This window comes from Lactuca sativa, chromosome 4 (genome assembly GCF_002870075.4).
Source record: "Lactuca sativa cultivar Salinas chromosome 4, Lsat_Salinas_v11, whole genome shotgun sequence".
Classification (NCBI taxonomy): domain Eukaryota; kingdom Viridiplantae; phylum Streptophyta; class Magnoliopsida; order Asterales; family Asteraceae; genus Lactuca; species Lactuca sativa.
Genome location: NC_056626.2, coordinates 112758569 through 112778998, shown reverse-complemented (window position 1 = coordinate 112778998; position 20430 = coordinate 112758569).

Below are 20430 nucleotides of genomic sequence, written 5' to 3'. Positions count from 1 at the left end.
ACTATATCATAAGTCTTGATAATAGAGATTTCTAGTCATATAAATTATATTAACTGATTATATATATATATATATATATATATATATATATATATATATAAAGATATTAATTGACATTGACTTAACCCATTTTGATCAGTATTTTAAAAACCGGTTCGAACCGGAGGTGACAACGGTTCGATTTGGACCTGTTTTATAACGATTACTTGACCGGATTGAACCGGTCGGTTTTTGTAGAAATTCAATTCAACCGTCTGAATTGAACTGTACTGAATTGAACCGGATAGTCTTAGATTTTTGTATTTGTTTGGGCTTCTTTGTTTGATTTTGACTTTTATAATGATTTTTTTACATGTTGCATTATATTTTTCATTTGTAATACTAAAAAGATGACAAGTTTTGTAATTAATATATGAAGTATAATTAAAAACATATAAAAATATATAACCGATTTGACCATATGTTTGAACAGAAAAACATCACCCAACCGGTTCAATTAAAAAACCGATTTTTAAAACATTGATTTTGATTTGAAGTACAAAAGTTCAACATGTCTAATGTCGTTTTTAAATTTTCAATAAATAATTAAAATTTTATGAGATCATTAAAATAGACATCTCTTTTATCTCTTTTATGAATGGTAAGGATTGGTCATATGCAATGTCATTAAAACGAAGTTGTTTTTGTGATTATAGTAGATGATCAATTTTTTGGCATATGCCCACGGTGACATCTATGAAAATGTTGGATGGCATAGAGTATGTGTACAAATTTTCATTTTTATAGTTTTCCTTTATTTTTATAAAATAAAATAAAAAAAGACAATAAATCACAAATGGTCCTTATGGAATAAAGTTTTCTCCTGAAATGGTCCTTATGGATTAAAGTTTTCTCCTTATATGGTCCTTATGAAACTTTTTTTTGTATCGATGGTCCATTTCAACCAAAGTTGTCAGGCCAATGGTCCTTCCGTGATATAACATTTGAGTTTCCAGTACATATCTTGTTATGCCTTTAAATTTGTTTAATTCGTTGAAAATCTGAAATTTGTCCGGAGGGCTCAGGGCACCCATTTAATGTATGGAACGCGCCCAGGCCCATAGTTTGTTCATTTTTAGGATTTGCGAGTTATTTAATGGACATTAACCCTATGGTCAATTTTGTAAAACTCGCCAAGTTGGCCGATTACTCCTCTGAGTACTCGCTAATCCCCCCCTTGCCGAGGCGAGTTACATAATTCCGAGTACTCCCCGATCGGCCCCTTACGAACTGAGTGGTGTTGTGAAATTCAGTCAACTCGATGATTAATATGTATAATATACTTAATGATTTATTATTTAACACACACACACATGTGATTATTACTACATATATATCTTAAATTTTCAGTATTTATTCACGAAGTGAGACCATTATGTGTTTTTCATTTTTTTGTGTATTCACATGTATCCAATTTTGTTATATATTTCAATCAACTTATGATTTTATCTTATGATTTTGACATATATAATTTCCCTAAAAATATTTCTACACAAATTTCCAAATCCGAGTACTCCCGAGTACTCGCTACTCGGTAGTCGGCCGAACAGGTACCGAGTAACGAGTTCTACAACCTTGCCTATGGTTTTGTCATTCTTAGACTTCATTAACCTTTGAACAAATCTTGTAAAACATTAGCCTCCCTTTTAGAATTTTGAGTTCATCCTCTCTCCTCTCATCCATTTTTTGGTGTGTATTGGTAGTTTTAAAGTGAAGTGTTCTTGAAAGATTGGTCATTGGAGATTTGCAACTGAAGAGAACAACCTTTATTCATCTTTTAGGCCTTTTGTAAGTCATAAAGATTATAGATTTATTGTTTTCCATCTTTAGATCTAAGATATATTAGTGTTTTGGTCTATTTTAATGATGTTTTGGTCCCTTTATATCTTGGTTTTTAGAGCTTGGAAAACTCCTCTTATAAACATGATTTACTTCATATATGTTGGGTCGTATTTTGTGTTGCGTCTATTGGGCTTGTTAGCTAGTCCAATATGTATCTCCGGTATGGCCCTGTCCATCCGTGAGTTTTGTAGGGTTTAGTATATATAGATGCTTGCATGCATTCTAGTAAAAAAAAAAAAAGAGGACGATTAGTAACAATTAGAGTTTTATTGTTCAGCAGATTTATCGTTCTTGTTTTGTAACCCTATAATCCTCTACAGTGGAAGTTCTTAGTCGAGCTCTGCTGAGGATTGAGTAATCTAATCATTCGACACATCTTGATTCATACTTGTGTTTTGTTTACTGTTTTTACTGCTTTTGTCTGAGTTTGGTAAATTTAACCAAAATTCGGATGAAACTGTTACTCAAACGTTCGATCGCTTCAATCATCTTCTCAACAAGATGATCAAACACGATATAGAAAGGAAGCTGATTGAGCAAAAAGTAACCTTTTTGAATGGCCTTAGATCCGAGTGGAGAGCGGTTGTGTCCACTGTTAATGCTCATGAGCAATTTAAATCTTATTCGTTGGCAAAGCTGGTGGGGATTTTGAAATCCCAAGAAAATATTGTTTTACAAGAGAAAAATGTTGTCTCCAGTTTAGGGTCCTTGGCACTCTTGTCCAAAAGCAAAAGTGTAGTAGAAGATGAAGATCTCAATTTAGAAGACTATGATCTTACTTCTGAAGACTATGCAATGATGGTGTCGAATCCAAAAAGGTTCATCAAGAAAATGTTCCCTACCAATAAGAACCGAAATTGGCAGGGAAGCTACAATTCTGAAAAGGTCAGGGAGGAACCGAAGACAGAGGAACCAAAGAAAGAGGCGAAAGTTGAAGGAGATTCAGGTGTGAACTGCTACTATTGTGGAGGAAAGAACCACCATGCCAAAGACTGCGTTCTAAAGAAAATGGCAGAGAAAGATGAGGAAAATGATGAAGAGGCCTTGTTGATGAAAAAGCTGGAAGAGATCAAGAGAAAGAAAGCTACTGCTAACCCTTCAATGAATGCTTTAATTGTGCAGGGTTCGGCAGCGGATGATGAGTTCGATGGCATGCAGGTATGGTCAACCGACTCGGAGGATGATGAGGTCAGGAAGCCAACTCATGGAAAGGCATACGTTGCAAGAGGTGAAGAAAGCGGTGGGAAGTGTTTGAAATGAGGGGATACAATACGGATGGTGGGAATGAAGACACCAAAGAGCGAGAGGACCTATGCTTCACAACAAAACCTCTCAGCGTGCAGTTCAATGAGCTTGATGAATTGATCAAGAAGGTACAATCCGTTTTTGTTTCATTCAAAGTCCCACAAAATTCATAAGAAAAAGAATTAAAAAGCTTAAACTCAAGAATCTCAAATCTAGATAGCAGTTTAACTCAAACACGGGTCACCAATTCTAACCTAACTGACCAAATAAGCAGGGTGTCTTCCAAGAGTGAGGAACGGAGGATGTGGATAGAGAGCTGAAGGAATCGGAGCTGATTAAAACCAAAGATGAAAACATTTATTTGCAAAGAGACAATTTAAAACTTTTGAAATAAAGAAATGTCTTTTGTTTAATTGCTAAACGTCTTTATGTTAACATCACTCAACTTCACTTGAACTGTGAAATAGGGCAGAAAATTCATCGTATGATTTTACCCTTCCTTGAATTCAAGGAAGATGAAATCGACGCTGAAGCATACAATTGTGAAAGTGTAGTTTTGTCTGATGATGTGAATCCGACGTATATGTATGGTCTGGACAAAATCGAATCTTTTATAAAGTCCAAGGACCATAAGGACATGTTGAAAAACCTTTTGGATGAAAACGATAAACTGAAACTAAAGACCGAAACCATACAAAAGTTTGACTCATTGAATGCCAACTTAAGCTCAGAAAATAAAATTGATGTTGAAAACGCATCTGAGCTCAATGAGGATGATGATATGAGTGAAATTTCTGTAGAGGATGAAGTTGACTGTTCTGAGTTTGTCAAGAGCGAACCAGAAAACCACAAAAATCTTATTTCTGAAAATTCTGTGGAGTTTGCTCGTTTGTCCCAAAATAAGTCCCCGATTATAGAAGAAAAGGCTGTTGTGTATCAAAAGGTGAGAACAACACCAAATCAGGTGTATAAGGTCAAAGGAGTAACCGAACATCAGACAGCCGAACTCACCGCCATTGTAAACGAAGATAATGCAGATGGCTGTGATGAATTTTTCTGGTCTGCTCCTATAGATAATGCTGACAAAACCGTTGGTCTGTCTGAGCGAACTTCCTGGAAGACCAAAGGCAGATATGTGCCAGAGCCACTAAACAAGCCTGACAACTTCGATGTGCCAAGTACCAGTGGTGCAAAAGAAGTTCCTGTAGAAGAAGTCACTCCTTCAAGCGAAACATCATCAATTCAAAATGAACTGGCTGACAGGAAGCAAAAGCAAAAAGCCAACATCCACAAACAGCCGAAGCAAGTGAAGGATCAAAAGAAGCAAAGGAATCTGAGATACAAAAAGAATCTCTCAGAGCGGAAACAGTTCTGGCGATCTCAAAACGCCCATTTTTCTGATCATGACAGAAATTCAGAGAAAAGAGCAGTCAGACCACAAGGAAGGAATAACAATCGAAGGGAAATGTTCGGTTCAGAGAACACCAGCTACCGAAAGCATAGTTTTGGTTCCGAGAGCAAAGGCTGCCAAGGCTCAAGGTTCGGTCCCACTAATGACCAAAAACAAAAGGGCTACCTTGAACCTCAAGTCAAGAAAACTTCTCAGTCTAAATTCTCTCATTCTAATTCTTCTCAACCCCATTCTAAATCCAATTCTGTTTAAACTCAAAATCCAAAATCTTCAACAGATTTGAAAGGAAAATCGAAGGTTTCCTCAGTTAAGAATGATCAAAAGCATTCCAAGGCCCAAACGCCTGAACCTGAATCCAAACCGACTGTAACAAATCCAACAAAATTAAAGTTTTCACCATTAAGAAGAAAGATGAAACAACTTTAATAAAAAGAACATATCTTGTTGACATTTCTCTTACTATTCATGTTCCTGTGAAAGGCTCACGTGGACCCAAGAAACTTTGGGTTCCTAAATCTGCTTGATTTTTGCAGGTTATCAGTGACGAGCAGTTCGACGAAGAATGGTATATTGACAGTGGCTGCTCACGTCACGTGACAGGAAGGAGGAAGAGCTGAGGGAATTCAGATCTCTTCCAAACGGCGGAAATTTCAAGTTCGGGAACAACTTATACGGCACGATCAAAGGTTATGGGATGATAACAAATGGAGACTTCATGATTAGAAAAGTTGCATACGTTGAAGGACTACAGCATAACCTCATCAGTGTATCTTAGCTTGTTGGAGGTACCGGTCTTAAAGTTTCATTTGATGATGAGGGTTCGGAAATAATAGAGAAGAAAACAAAAAGAGTGATTCTCAAATCATAGCGCAAAGGCGAAATGTTTCCTCCCAGTCTCAAACCTATCAAAGGAAATCCAGCTATCTGTCTGTTATCCAAAGCACATTCTAACGAAAGCTGGTTGTGGCACCGAAGGCTCTCCCATCTTAATTTCAAGGATATCAACAAACTTTTCACAGGAGGTCATGTTCGGGGTCTTCCATTGCTCAAGTTTGATCGAGAACATTTGTGCACTGCATGTGAAATGGGGAAGCAGAGTCGTCAAAGTCACCCATCCATAATCAACACTAAAGTCGTTGAATCACTTGAGTTAATTCACATTGACTTATGTGGTCCATCTTCTATCGAAAGCATTGGCGGTAGCAAGTATATTCTTGTTATTGTTGATGACTTTTCACGTTTTACATGGGTGTTCTTTCTGAAGCACAAATCTGAGACAACTCTCAAGCTAAAGATGTTTATCAAGCAGGTTGAAGTGCAACTAAGGAAAGTCGTTCGCAACATCAGAAGCGACAATGGGCTGGAGTTCAAGAATAAAGAATTTGAAGACTTTTTAGCAGAAAAAGGAACCAGTCACAACTTCTCAGCTCCCTACACCCCTTAACAAAACGGAATTGTCAAAAGACGAAACTGATCTTTGTGTGAGGCGGCCCGAACCATGCTAAGTTTCGCTTCTCTACCTCTATATTTCTGGGCTGATGCTATTGTTGCAGCATGTTTTACGCAGAACAGGTCCTATCTCAATAAGCGTTTCACTCTTACTCCTTATGAGATCATCAACAACAGAAAGCCAAACGTCAAATTCTTCCACGTATTCGACTCTCGATGCTTTATCTTCAATTCTAAAGAACATCGTAATAAGTTCGACGTTAAAGCCGATGAAGGAATTTTTCTGGGATACTCTCTTACTTCGAAAGCATACAGGGTTTTAAACAAGCATTCGAGGAATATTGAAGAAACGTATTATGTGACTTTCGATGACAGCTATGTCAAGAAGCTGAAGGCCAGGGAAGAATCAGTTGGAGAAATCTTTTCTCAAACAGGCCAAGTGACAGCCTCGATTGCAAATTTGTTTGAGCAATTTGTGGAGTTATTCGATGAACCGGAGAAGGCTACTCTCTCAGAAGCCAATGCAACAGATAACAAAGTTGACAATCTGAAGCAAATCGTCGATGACGCTGCCAAACGACCGGGTGAAGGAGAATCAGTTCTAAATGAACCTTCTCAGCACGGTGCTTCAGTTGAGGGGGAGAATCCATCTTCATCAAAACTGTCGAGTTCACAAGTTGAGGGGGAGAACTCTTCTCCAGCTGCACCCAAAAGCTCTACTGCACCCGAAGGTACTGTTGCTACCGAAAGCCCAAATGCTCCCGAAACTCCTGTAGCATCAGAAAGTCAAGACACACCTGAAAGCTCATCAGTCGAGGAGGAGAATGCCGATATGTTTTATGATGATGACAGTCAATCTGACTTAGAAGAGATGGTAAACGCTGAATTGGATCCATCCTATGATCCAAATTACCCTCCTCTTGTCAAATGGACCAGAGATCATCCTGTTTCACAGGTAGTGGGTAATGTCTCTGAAAAGGTCCTGGCCCGATCTCAACTGAAGGCAAAGCAAGCATCTCTGTTCTCAAAAGTAGAGTTCTGCATGTTTAACTCTTTCGTCTCAAAAGTTGAACCAAAGACAGTAAATACTACTCTTGATCACTATGATTGGGTTCAAGCTATGCAAGACGAACTTAATGAGTTCGAAAGAAATAAAGTTTGGCGCCTCATTCCAACTCCTCAAAATGCCTCGGTTGTTGGTCTCGAATGGGTCTTTAGAAATAAAATGGACAAGGAAGGCAATGTAATAAGAAACAAAGCTCGTCTGGTTGTGAAAGGATACTGTCAGGAGGAAGGAATCGATTATGAGGAAACATTTGCTCCTGTAGCTAGGCTGGAATCTGTTCGAATATTTCTTGCCTATGCTGCACACAAGAACTTTGAGGTGTACCAAATGGACGTGAAGTGCGCATTTCTAAATGGAGAACCGGAAGAAACGGTGTACGTGGAGCAACCTCCGGGATTCGTGAATGAAAAGTACCCCAATCACTGCTATATTCTGGACAAAGCGGTATATGGACTGAAACAAGAACCTAGAGCCTGGTATGAAACGCTAACTAAGTTTTTAAAGATGTCCAAATTCAAACAAGGTTCGGTTGACCCAACCTTCTTTCGTAAGAAGGAAGGTAACCACCTTATGATTGTTCAAATTTATGTCGATGATACCATCTTCGGCTCAACGAATCCTAGCTTAACGACTGAATTCAGAAAGCTGATGGAGACTAAATTTGAAATGAGCTCAATGGGTCCTATTAACTTTTTCCTTGGCTTAAATATTAGACAGGGACCCGAAGGCATCTTTATTTAACCAGGAAGCCTACACCAAGACTCTCCTTGCTAAATTCGGCATGATGGGAGACTCAAAGGTTAAAGTTCCAATGGCGTTCGGCACCAAGCTCACTCCATCCTTGGACAAGCCAGCAGTTGATATTATGCTATATCGCCAGATGATTGGTTCTCTAATGTACCTTACTGCTAGCAGGCCTGATATATTTCTGTTTGCTACTGTGCTAGATTTCAGGCGAATCCTCGTGAACCTCATATGCTTGCAGTGAAGAACATTCTCCGGTATCTGAAACGAACTACCTCTCTCGGCTTATGGTATCCATCAAACTCAGGTTTCTTCGTTCAAGCCTATTCAGATGCAGACCTTGGAGGTTGTGGACTAGACAAGAAAAGCACCACTGGTGGCTGCCAATTCCTTGACGGGGAGTTGGTTAGCTGGCAATCAAAGAAACAGACTTGTGTATCTTTGTCTACAGCTGAAGCAGAATACATCGCAGCTGCCTCCTGTACATCTCAAGTTATTTGGATCCAAAGCCAACTCCGGGACTATGGACTCAATATGAAAAAGATTCCACTATATTGCGACTCTGGAAGTGCAATTAGGATCTGTCATAACCCAGTGCAACACTCCAAGACCAGACACATAGCACTGAGGTATCACTTCATTAAGGATCATGTGGAAGATGGGAACGTCGAAATTCATTTTGTTCGAACCACTGATCAACTGGCTGACATCTTCACCAAAGCTCTTCCTAAAGCTTCTTTCAACAAAATTCTACAAAGGCTTGGAATGATGGAATCAGAGTCAGTACCAAAATTTACCTCTCAAGATCAGTCGTAAGAAGCGAAATAGACCGAACGTTCGGGTTCGGGTCTTGATCTGGTGTACCAAAATAGACCGAACGTTCGGGTTCGGTTGTACCATCTGATCTTCGCCTATCACTCAAAGGTAGTTTCTTTGGTTGTAAATCTTCTGTATTATTTTTCCTAATTCATTTTTCTTATTGTCAAAGCTCTTCTCTTTTTCAATCTTATTTTTTTTGGCAACCGAAATAGACCGAACGCTCGGGTTCGGTTACAAAATTATTCTCACCCGAAATAAACCGAATGCTCGGATTCGGTTCCAAAGTTTTCTCAATCGAAATAAACCGAACGCTCGGGTTCGGTTCCAACATTTTATTTTTGTTTGTATAAATTTTTTTTATGTCTTATTTATTTCGATCAAAAATTCCAAAAATATTTTTTTCTTTTTCGTAAATTCAAAAACTCCAAAAATATTTTTTTATTTTATTTTGGCTTTTTTTTATTTTTTTATTTCATTGTGGGTAACTTATTTCACTAGCTAAGTGTCCCTAGAAGCATGCTGCTGTATGTGACCAAAGCCTCATATGATTCTGAATAAAAGTCTTACTGACTTGGTACAAACAAACATTGTCTTCCCGATTAGGCTCTCATATTTATTGTAATCATGAGCTACCTAACTCTCTTCTCACATGAGATAAGAGTTTTCTGCTTAGTCATATTTTTTATAGCAGAGGTACTTTGGGTTTCTTTACACCATCTACATCATTTTTCTCCATCTCATTCGTTTCACAAACGTAACTCTTGAGACTCTCAGACATTACCACTGAGGTTTATGGTTGCACAATTTATGTGTTCATGATCTTAGCCTCGTATCACTACGTGCTAAGTGAAACCCACAATTCAATACCTATTATGCATTGACGGTGAACAATTAACTTGCTCTAGATTTCACTAATGAATTGACGGACTTATCCATGGGGGTACAACATGAAATCTCTATTTTTCTTTTTGAGTGATTCCTATGAAATTGTTAAATTCAATAACATTTCTTCCCTTGGGATCCAGTTGTAATTTTTTTTGAGATTTCACATACATTAGTTTACTTTGCCACTTAAATTATCTCCAACCTACTTGTTCAACATACTACACTGGTCTCACAAGTACTTCGTTCGATTTCTATCTTATATCAAGATCAAGAATTATGAATCGAAGCGAAAGCCACCTCATAAGCCTAATTAAAAGAAGCCTTTCAACACTTCTTAATAAGTGTCTGATCGTTATTCAACGGGAAACCACACAAACACTTTAAAGTCTCTCTTGACTTTGAAGGAAGAGATTCGTGTCCGGGATCCACTGTTTCGTGTCTTTATTGACATCACATAATCCCTCAAAAGTGTTGCTTTATTTCTTTTTCTTTTACACACTCAACACGAAAATCTTTTTGATTTTCCAAAATTTTGGTTTCATTAATTCTAAGGAATTTTAATTGGGTTGGCCGTCATAAAAAGTTGTGGTTAATATTGATCCACGTGGCGATTTTATTTTAAGGATGCCGTTTCACTCTAAAGGGATAAGATGACGAAATGATGACTCAGGCGGGAGTCCGATCGCTTTAATTTCAAACGGCGCAATAGGGAAAAGTGTGAGAATAGGAACCGTTTCATCTCCAAACGGCGCCTGATGGGAATGCGTGTAATTAGGGACTGACACTCTCTATCCTGCGTGATCATCGTCAAACACAACTGTCACGCGTCAGTCATCTCCGAAAAACCCTTCGTTTTTCAATTGAAGATTTGGGAAAGCTTTTTTTTACCCACAATATAAAAGGCAATGTGATCCGCCTTTTACCTCTTTACTGCACCTACGTTCCCAAAGAGCAAGAAATTCCTCTAAACCTCTACTGTTCATCATCTCTCCCACTTTCATATTAACAATGACAGATTCTTCATCTGTTCACGCGACCTCTCACATCTTGCCCATTCGTCCCCAGCAGAGTTTAATCATTGATCTCACTCCTCAGGTGTACGACGCTTTCATGTTTCCCATCATCAAATGCCTAAAGTTCTCGCCAATCGCTCCTACTCTTACCAAGGATGAAGCTGTTCCAATGGAGTTCCTGTCACAAATCTTTGCCATGGCTCACTACGACAAGGTCGTCGACAGGATTTTCTTCGATGTCTTTGAGCACAAGGCGTCGATTTCCAAACAAAGGTTATGTACGCTGTTAGGGTTTGCCCCTGATTCTTCGAAGGTTAATCCGGAAACCATTCCAATGGGTCACCTGTTCAACATTTTCTACAACATGGGGTATACTGAGGTGCTCACTACTGTCACGAAATTCAAGAAGTCGTGTCTGCCCCCCTTAGTGGAATGGGATGTTCACTGTTCTTTTCAAGGGCTTATCTGAACGAAGTGTTGGATCCGATGGGGCAAGTCGTTTATTTCTCTCCATCATGTACGAGATCTACAATGGCATCAATATGGACTATGGGTCGGTCCTATGGCAACAACTCATTCAGAGTCTCTCTTCTACTTCTCGACACTTAGAGATTTCTTATGCCCGGTTCTGGACTATTGTCACGAAATGGGTGATGGACAAGTACAACGTCCCCATTGTCGCTGGTGCTCCAATGTCTTCGATTGGTACTTTCCATACCACGAATATCATTGTGTCGGATGCTTCAAAATTTTCCTTCAACGGGTCTATCCCGGAAACGATGTATGGTAACGCTCCTGCTGACAGCCGGATCATTCAAACGTATAAGGAGTTCAGACGTTCTGGTCCGAGGGATCTTACTCCAGAGATGCTGAAATCAATTCATGACGCTGACAAGCCTGCTCCTAGAGGCAAGAAGGTTGATAAGGGAAAACAGGTGGCAAAGGGAGAAAAAGGCCCATCTCCCAAGAAAAGGAAACCCACTAAGGTTGTTTAGTCTCCACCACAGAAGAGGAGAAAAACCCAACCGCGACGAAAGTTGATTATCGCTTCATCCTCAAGCGAATCTGAGGACGAGGGTTCTGATTCAGATGGATCTCGACGTGGCAACACTCCACCACGTTCGCCTACCCCAGAAATACATCTTTCTACTTCTCCTATCTCTTCTCCACCCGTTACAATTCCTATTTCTATCCCCCCATAACCTCCACCACTCAAATACCACCTACTTCCATCCCCATACCACCACCAATCTTTACCGAAGCAACAACCACCACCACTGCAGATGTTAGAACCAACGTATCTGATACGGGGGTTCATACTGACGCACCCAAATTCACCTCGGTACCCGAACCCACACCAACAACCGAACCCACACCAACAACCGAACACACCACCCAACCCGAAACTACTACTACTACCGAGCCTACAGTTTCACCACCACCATCTTCTCCTGCTCATGCTTCAGAGGATGAAGAACCACTCCTTGGCGGGGAGAATATGACTTTTGATTCGGTCTATTATAGTCCGTTTCAAGTTCAAAGTGACGATGATGACAATGCTCCTGTCACAAAGAGGCATCTCAAGGAGCTACATGACAAAATTGATTCGCTCATCGCTTCATCTTCCACATCTCAGTCCTCCATATCTGAAGCTACAATTCAGAAAATTGTTGACGCTTTTTCCAAAGCTCATCAAGTTTCCATTGATTCCGCCACTGCAGCCATAGATGCCTCAACCAAAGCTTGTGAGGCAGCGACCGAAAAAGTCGATAAACTATTCATTGATGCTTCTTTCTTGTTGAAATCTTTACAGGAAAGTGCTGAAGCCACCAAGACTACGCTGGAACCTATTATCAACCAGTTGGCTACATCAGTCACTTCTGAGCTGAAGTCGTTCGCTTCACTTAAACAATCTATTTCTGAAGACAACTCAGCTTTCAGAACCACCATTAAGAAGCGTCTCTCCAAGCTTCAAGAAGACTTAGCTGCCGAGAACTCTCTCATGGATGCTCTTGCAAGGAAGACTACCGCTCTGAAGGTCAAAAGTACTCAACTCTCCAACTGTCAACATGAGATTGACTCTCTTCGATCTGAAAGAGAGGTGGTTAAATCGTGTGTTTCGGATGTCCATTCTGCTATCTCCAACATCCTTGAAGCACATGATCATATCATCAATTATTCCGTACGCCGTACCCTTGCAGAGAAGCTCACTCCCGCCCTTTCTCTACTCAACAAAATTGAGGGGCTCCTTGATTTCGTGTCCATTCCGAAACAAGGGGGAGAAAAAGAACAAGTGTCTCGACCACCTCCTACTTCAGCAACTCACACAACCGAACCTCCTCCAGTAGGCCAAGCCTCAGGTTCTGGTATGAAAGACAAAGGCAAAAACATTGCTGAGGAGTGTGATGATGATGATAAAGAGACAATTGCCGACCTTCTGAAGCGTCAAGGTCGAGATAAAGAGGCTGACATCAGTGCTCCTTTGGCTAGAGAGGCTGAAGAATCCGAAAGAAGACAGAAAGAAGCCCACGACCTTCTTGAGAGCAGGAAAACTCTTTTTCCTCTGTGGACTCTTGAGAGGATGATTAAAGAAGCCATTGACACACCAAGTATCTTGTGGCTAGAACATGTGATCTCTTTAGATCGTTCTAACACTGTCGACTCACAGTTCGACATGTCACTGACCCGAAAGGCGTTTGTTTTTCATGCCTTTGACAACATTGCAGAGTTCCCTCATCCTCATCCACAGGTTGATCGGGACTTGACCGAATTTTATCTGAAGGCCGCTCAACCCCAATACCAGACTTGGAGCGCTTAGAAAATTGTCAATGTTCGGGTCCTAAATCCGTACAGGGAAGACAACTTCACCAACGTTCGGTTCAAGGTACTAAGGGGATCTGCCAAAGCCGAACATGCCATCTCACTTGCAGATCTTCCCAACCTTAATCCCCATGATTGGATTATCTTGCACAACATCCTTCTGACAAACAAAGCTGAATATGGTCCGATCATCGACCATTTTAAGAGGATGCTTGTTTGCTATATCATGAAAGTTGCTTTAATGGATTAGGAGATTGCGAGCGTATTTAAGAAGAAGCCTACAATATCTCCTGTTGGCTCTGCCAGTGGTCTCAACATGATGCAGATGGGGAAGATGTCCCAAAGAGAAACTCTGTCATGTTTACCAGGAACGAAGGACAGAAATGCCTTTTCGCCTTGGCGGACAAACATCTCTACACTACTGCATGTTTGGAACATGTTTTGGGGATCATCCATCGATGCAAGCAGAACACAGTGGATGATATCAAGTACTTTGATGATATGATTCAATGGTACATTCGGTTCAGACAGACTATCCTTGCTCTTATCTCATGTCTGTTTGATACAGTAAAGAAAGCTCCCGCTGCTGGCCCAAGCAAGAAGAAGTAGTCTCGCTCCAATTTGACGCAAAGGGGGAGATTATTGGGTCGTATTTTGTGTTGTGTCTATTGGGCTCGTTAGCTAGTCCAATATGTATCTCCGGTATGGACCTGTCCATCCGTGAGTTTTGTAGGGTTTAGTATATATAGATGCTTGCATGCATTCTAGTAAAAAAAAAAGAGGACGATTAGTAACGATTAGAGTTTTATTGTTCAACAGATTTATCGTTCTTGTTTTGTAATCCTAGAATCCTCTATAGTGGAAGTTCTTAGTCGAGCTCTGCTGAGGATCGAGTAATCTAATCATTCGACACATCTTGATTCATACTTGTGTTTTGTTTACTGTTTTTACGTTCTTCGCATACCTGTTACAAAGATCTAATCGATCAAAGAGTTAATTTATAACTCATCAATATATGACCTTTTGAAGGAGTTTTGAGTGCATGTTTGTGCTCTCTTTGCTCCATACATGTAGAAAGTTGCATTCTTAGACATTTTATTGATTAAGGTTTTATATCTTGCTTGTTTGAGACATTTTAATGGATGAAGTTTGGAACTTTATCCATTTAGACACCTTAAAGATTTAGAGTCTTTTAGTTAATGGATTAAATCGAAAAAAAACAAACAAAAAAAACGTTAGAATCATGTATGGACGTGGAGAATGTCTAACAACATTTCACTATCCCCAATAAAATACAACAGAGAATGTAATTCTTCAACATCTAATTCCCAAAAGCATAAAAGTTACAATTGATGTATTAGGTAAGTTTATCAATTATCTATTTGTTACAGACATCATGTCAAATGTGAGACTTGGATCACAATCAATCTCATTTGATGTTGAACTTTGGGTAACGTGCATTACATGTCTAGCTCTCAACATATAAAAGGAACAAATCTCATATTGACTACATAATCCTCTTGCATAGTTTACATCATACCTAATAATGACACATACCAATGGCTTCCCATAAGGTAAGTAAACTCTTTCGACATCAAGATCCCATTCAACATGATTGTCATCTTTAAACCTCACACCTTTCATGTAACATCTCAAAGTTTAAGACCAAAAATTTCGTTTTAAATTAAGTTATTATAAAACCAACAATATAAAACATTCATAATAACATCACATGTCAATATCAAAGTGTTAGTAATCAAAACATGTTATCATAAAATAATATCATAGTGTAATCCCAAAGATCTCATGTGCGGAAAATCATAGTGTGATGCGTTGCGATCGTCGACTCCTTTCCTTTGAAAACAAAGTACCTGAAACCAAAACTGAAAACCGTAAGCATGAAGCTTAGTAAGTTCCCCCATCATACCACATACCATACGGTAACATACATAGCCAAGCATATCTGGGTGTCGGCCTCCCCTTCGGTCTATATCAACCGGATAACTGCCTAACATATTTGGGTGTTGGTCTCCCCTTCGGTCTCTTTCAACCGGATAATTGCCTAGCATATATGGGTGTTGGCCTCCCATTCGGTCTGTTTCAACCGGATAACGGGGACTATTTCTGTCACACCCCCAAACCAGAACGGCGGAAACGTTCGGGGGCGGAGGACGTCATATTCAGTATCATAACAGTTCATATAAAGGAAAGTACACACCACCATAATATAAATATATTTGAAAAGTTTACATGATTGTATATGTTACATGTTTGCAAAAGAAATCAAATACAAAATGGTGATCCAAAATATGTTACTAACGCCAGCGCGTTAGTCTTCAGAAGTAGTTGCTACCTGGTCTAGCGGTTTCCTGAGAATACAAGTTATTTCAAAGAAAAAGTGTCAACATTTAAGTTGGTGAGTTCATAAGTGGTGTTTTGAGAAAATGTATGCCATTCGAAAGTGTTTGTATGTTTTCCAGAAAATGTAGTATTTCAATTGTAATGAGTTATGATTCGTGTGTTGAAAATGAATGTATTAGATCCAGAAAATCCCATATTTTCCCTAATAGTTGAGATAAGATTTGTTGTGTTTTCCAAGAAAAACCTTTATTTTCTTATAAAAGTATGAAATGCATATGAATGTTCGTGATATAAGTTGCAACTAATTGTACCGAGAAAATCCCTTATTTTCCTATTAGTTGTTTGGTTTGTATACAGGAAAAACCCTTATTTTCCTGACATAACTGGCAGTCTCTAAGACCGAAATTCGCAAGCAAACGACGTGCTTGTAAGTTGTGTCATAGTTTTACATAGTAAAGCTATACGAAGATTCGCACTTGATAGATGAAGAATAGTTTTAATAGCTACTCGTTCATAAAAGCATAATACCATAATAATTGTATATCCGATGAGTTTTATAACCATACTAAACATAATATGCCTGTAGCGACGTTCTTCAGGCGTCGTAGCGTTATGACAACTGTCACCCCAAAAGACGGACTGTAGCTAACAGTCAGGGCGCGGGATCATGACTTCCCGTATAGATCTATACACATTTGACACGTTCTCCGAACGAGAGACTCTGGTTATAGACAGGACTTGTAGCGATACCTTTTATCAAAAAGGCAGTGTTTGAAGATGTACACGTCTCATGGATTCTCAACTAAGTCTGTATTAAAGTAGTAGTTTGTATGCAAAGTTTATCCTTTTTCACAATGTTTGACAAAGCATAAATCATAAGTTCTTTGAATGCATAAAATGATTTAGTAAAGAATGTTACCCTTGATATGATGTATTTGTATGCAAACGTATAAATAAAACATATTTTTATTTATAAACATATTGTATCCCAAGAGGGTAAAGTTGTGTTGTGAGGCGTTTTGCATGATAATGACTTCATAAGACAGTTAAAGCAACAGTATGAAAAGTATATAAAAAGATCGATGTTTCACACGATTTTAGTCGTGTGTTTACTTGTATTCCCCCCCCCCCTAAAAGAGTATAAAAAGCATTTAAAAACGCATTTAAAGTGTGCTTGCAGGGGTATGAACTCACCTGATAGTTTGAAGATAGCGAGATGGAAAACCGGACAGAGTTTCGTCTCGGGAAACGGATTTTCCTCGGGATTCTCGGGAATCTCGGGAGTAAAATCGACCCTCGGGACTTGAGCAAAAAGACCAGAGCTTCGGGTTTGAACGGGCACGGAAAACGAGGCAAGATTGTGAGAGAGAGGAGAGAAATGAGCATTTTTCTCGGAAGCCCTCGCATCCTATTTATAGGAAGGCTGAACCGCCTCCGAACGCGGGGCGTACGCCCGTACGCAGCGCGTACGCGTACATCATGCATGACCGAAGCCTCGACTGCCTCGGCTTCGGATGGGACGGGTTGCTGGGTACGCGGGTCGGATGGGACGGGTTGCTGGGTACGCGGGTCGGATGGGACGGCGGGTCGGACGGGACAGCGGGTCGGACGGGTCGGGTACTTCGGACGGGTCGGATGGCTCGGATAGGGCGACGTGGACGATCAGAGGCCAAGTCTCTCGGGTACGCGGGGCGTACAGGCTGCGTACCCGGATGAGGACGCTGACTCCTCTTCGGATAAGGTCTGAAATTTTGATTTAAATAAATATATAATTTATTTAATAAACTTCAAAAATTCATATCTTCTTCATACGAACTCCGTTTTCGACGGTCTTTATATCCACGCGTAGGTGAGACTATGCTCTACAACTTTCGTTTAGACTCCGTTGGCAAATTCCGAAATTATTTTTATTATTTATTTTATAACTCATCGTGTTTAAGGAATTTCTTTGAAAATTCATAACTTCTTTATCTGATGTCGGTTTTTGCCAGACTTTTTACCGCTGAAATACCATTGTCGAGACCTTCGATTCTCGTTTAGGTCATTCCGGCCAAAAGTCGCTCGATCTCCGATTCGAGTTTTTAGCTGTCTACTGCTATATTCGGATCTTGGAAAAATCATAACTTCCTCATACGAAGTCAGATTTTGACGTTCTTTTTGTGTACGCTCACGGTTTAATGTTATCTATAACTTTCATTTAGATACCTAAGGCTAAATGTTATCATATTGAAACTTTGCGTTTTCCGTTTAATCGGTGTTGTCGGTTTTGTCGGAAATCTTAGAATGGTCATAACTTCTTCGTCATAACTCGGATTTTAGTGTTCTTTATATATTTGGAAACCTTAAGACGATATCTACTACATAGTGTACTCCAATCAGAGCTTTTGAATAATTCATTTATCGATGATATTCCTATTACATTCCAAAGAGGTTACAAGACTCGATTTATAATGCCCGGAAATAACGGGTTGTTACAATTTCACCTCTACCACTACCACATAATAACATAGCATAACATACATAAATATATTGTCAGACATATATGGGTGCCCGACCTACCCCTTCAGTATCTTTCAACTGGTATCTGGAATCTGACCTCACCTTCGATATCTTTCAACCGGTAACCCGGGACTATTTCACCCCTACCACTACCACATAATAACGTAACATAACGCACTGCTAGGCATGCATGGGTACTGACGACCCCTTCGGTATCTTTCAACTGGTGTTCGGGGACTATTTCACCCCTACTACTAATAACATGTATCACAGAGCATCCTAGCACACAAACATAATAGATAATGGCATACCAGATAATTATCACAGAGACAGTCATCTAACAAACAACTCCTACTAATGGGTTGACATTAGGGCCTTAGACCCACTTCTATTGGAAGGTAACTTACCTCACACTGTTGAAGTCCCGCATACACAACCCCAACTGCTGGATGAAAGGTTCCCAAACTGTCAATATCAAAACATCTCCTAATTAATAATTGGGTCCCAACACATAACCATAAGTTATTGGAGTAACATGCTACATTACCCCATATTGGCTTGATTAAAGCCTAAGGCCCAATCCAAAGGCCCACAAGTCAAACTATGAATCAAAGCCCAACATATGGCCGAATTTTCCAAACTAGACCCAAACCTTACATGGTCTTATTCAAAGGCCCAACCATTTAGTCCAGTCCAAACATTTGGCATTTCTAATGGCCTAATATCTCATAATCATGAAGGCCCAAACTATGGTCCATCTATGGCCCAATTTTCAAAATTGGGTCCAAACCCTCATATGGGCCTTACCTTAAAGCCCATCAACATATTATAGTTCATATTATTATTCTTGGATGGCCCACCTATAACCCAATCATCAAGGTCCAATAGAAAGTCCCAACTCAAGGCCCAAGTGAAATTAGGGTTTTCACATGAAATGACGATTAGGGATAAGTGTTTCTCACTTAGCCCATTAAAGACTTAATCCACTAAGTCCACCAATCTACTAGATAAATCATATGGTGTGGTTGGGTGTAATAACTCATAATTCCATTCCAATGGCCCAAATGTGGGTCCAATATGTCCAAGGCCCTTATATCCAAAATTAGGGTTTTCTAAACCCTAATTAGGGTTTCCAACCCAATCCCAACCCAATAGGCCCAACAGCCAGGTCTTTTGATAAATTAGGGTTCATTAGGTCTATTAGGGTTTTAGTCCATTTGTCCAAGCATCCAAATGAATCAAAACACAACAAGCACACTGCCACCCAACACGGCAGCTGGTTGCGGCAGGAGGCGGCAGCTACCACCTTACAGTGGTGGTTATGGGTTTTCTTTTCATTAATTCATCACCAATTACACCTTTACAATACAACACCCTAAAATAAACACACATACTATGATACACACACAACCACCCTAGTGGTGGCTGGCGGTGGAACGTGGTGGTGGTGGTTATTCTTCGAGAATTCCGGCCAACAACACGCAACACCACTTCACTGCAATAGACACACACACATGTGTTTTCTATTTGCAAAACGAAACCAGCCACCCACTTGTTAGCACAGGGCGACGACGACAGAAAGTAGAAGAACTAGAGGCAGGTGACGGCGTTCTCGTCTTCGTCGACAGATAGGATGGTCGCGGTAGTTGTTCGTTGGCCGCAACCGGAGAAAAACCATGAATGACAGCAATAGCGACAGTGGGACGGATACCCGTTGGTGGTCTTCGTCACCACCGGCAATGGAACAGCGACAACTCCGCTGTCCCGACGATGCTCGGCTAGTGATGATGCTTTAGCGACATAATAGCGGGTGGCGGAAAAGAGCTTCACGTGGCAGCCGCTAGCTGATCGGAATGGATGGAGAATGGTGGCGGCGACGCCGAAGACAAAGAGGGAGGCATAAGGGTGGCGGCTGGTGTTTGCATTAGGGTTAGGGTATGGACGGGTTATATATCTCGTAACTTTTGAAACTTCGCCCCATAATGGCAAGTCTAGTCCCCCTCTTCCCTTTTCTTTTAATCCTAGCCCAAAATTTACCCTTTAAACCCTGCCTCTTGAACCCTTTGCAAATCAAGTCCGAAATTTACCAAACAACCCCTCCCTTTACAAATCCTTTTCAAATTAGGTATAAATGATACCAAACACCCCTGCCTTTTAAAAATCTTTACAAAATAAGTCCATAAACTTACACTTTGCTATATAATTATTGATTTTAGGGCCACTATATATTTATTTAT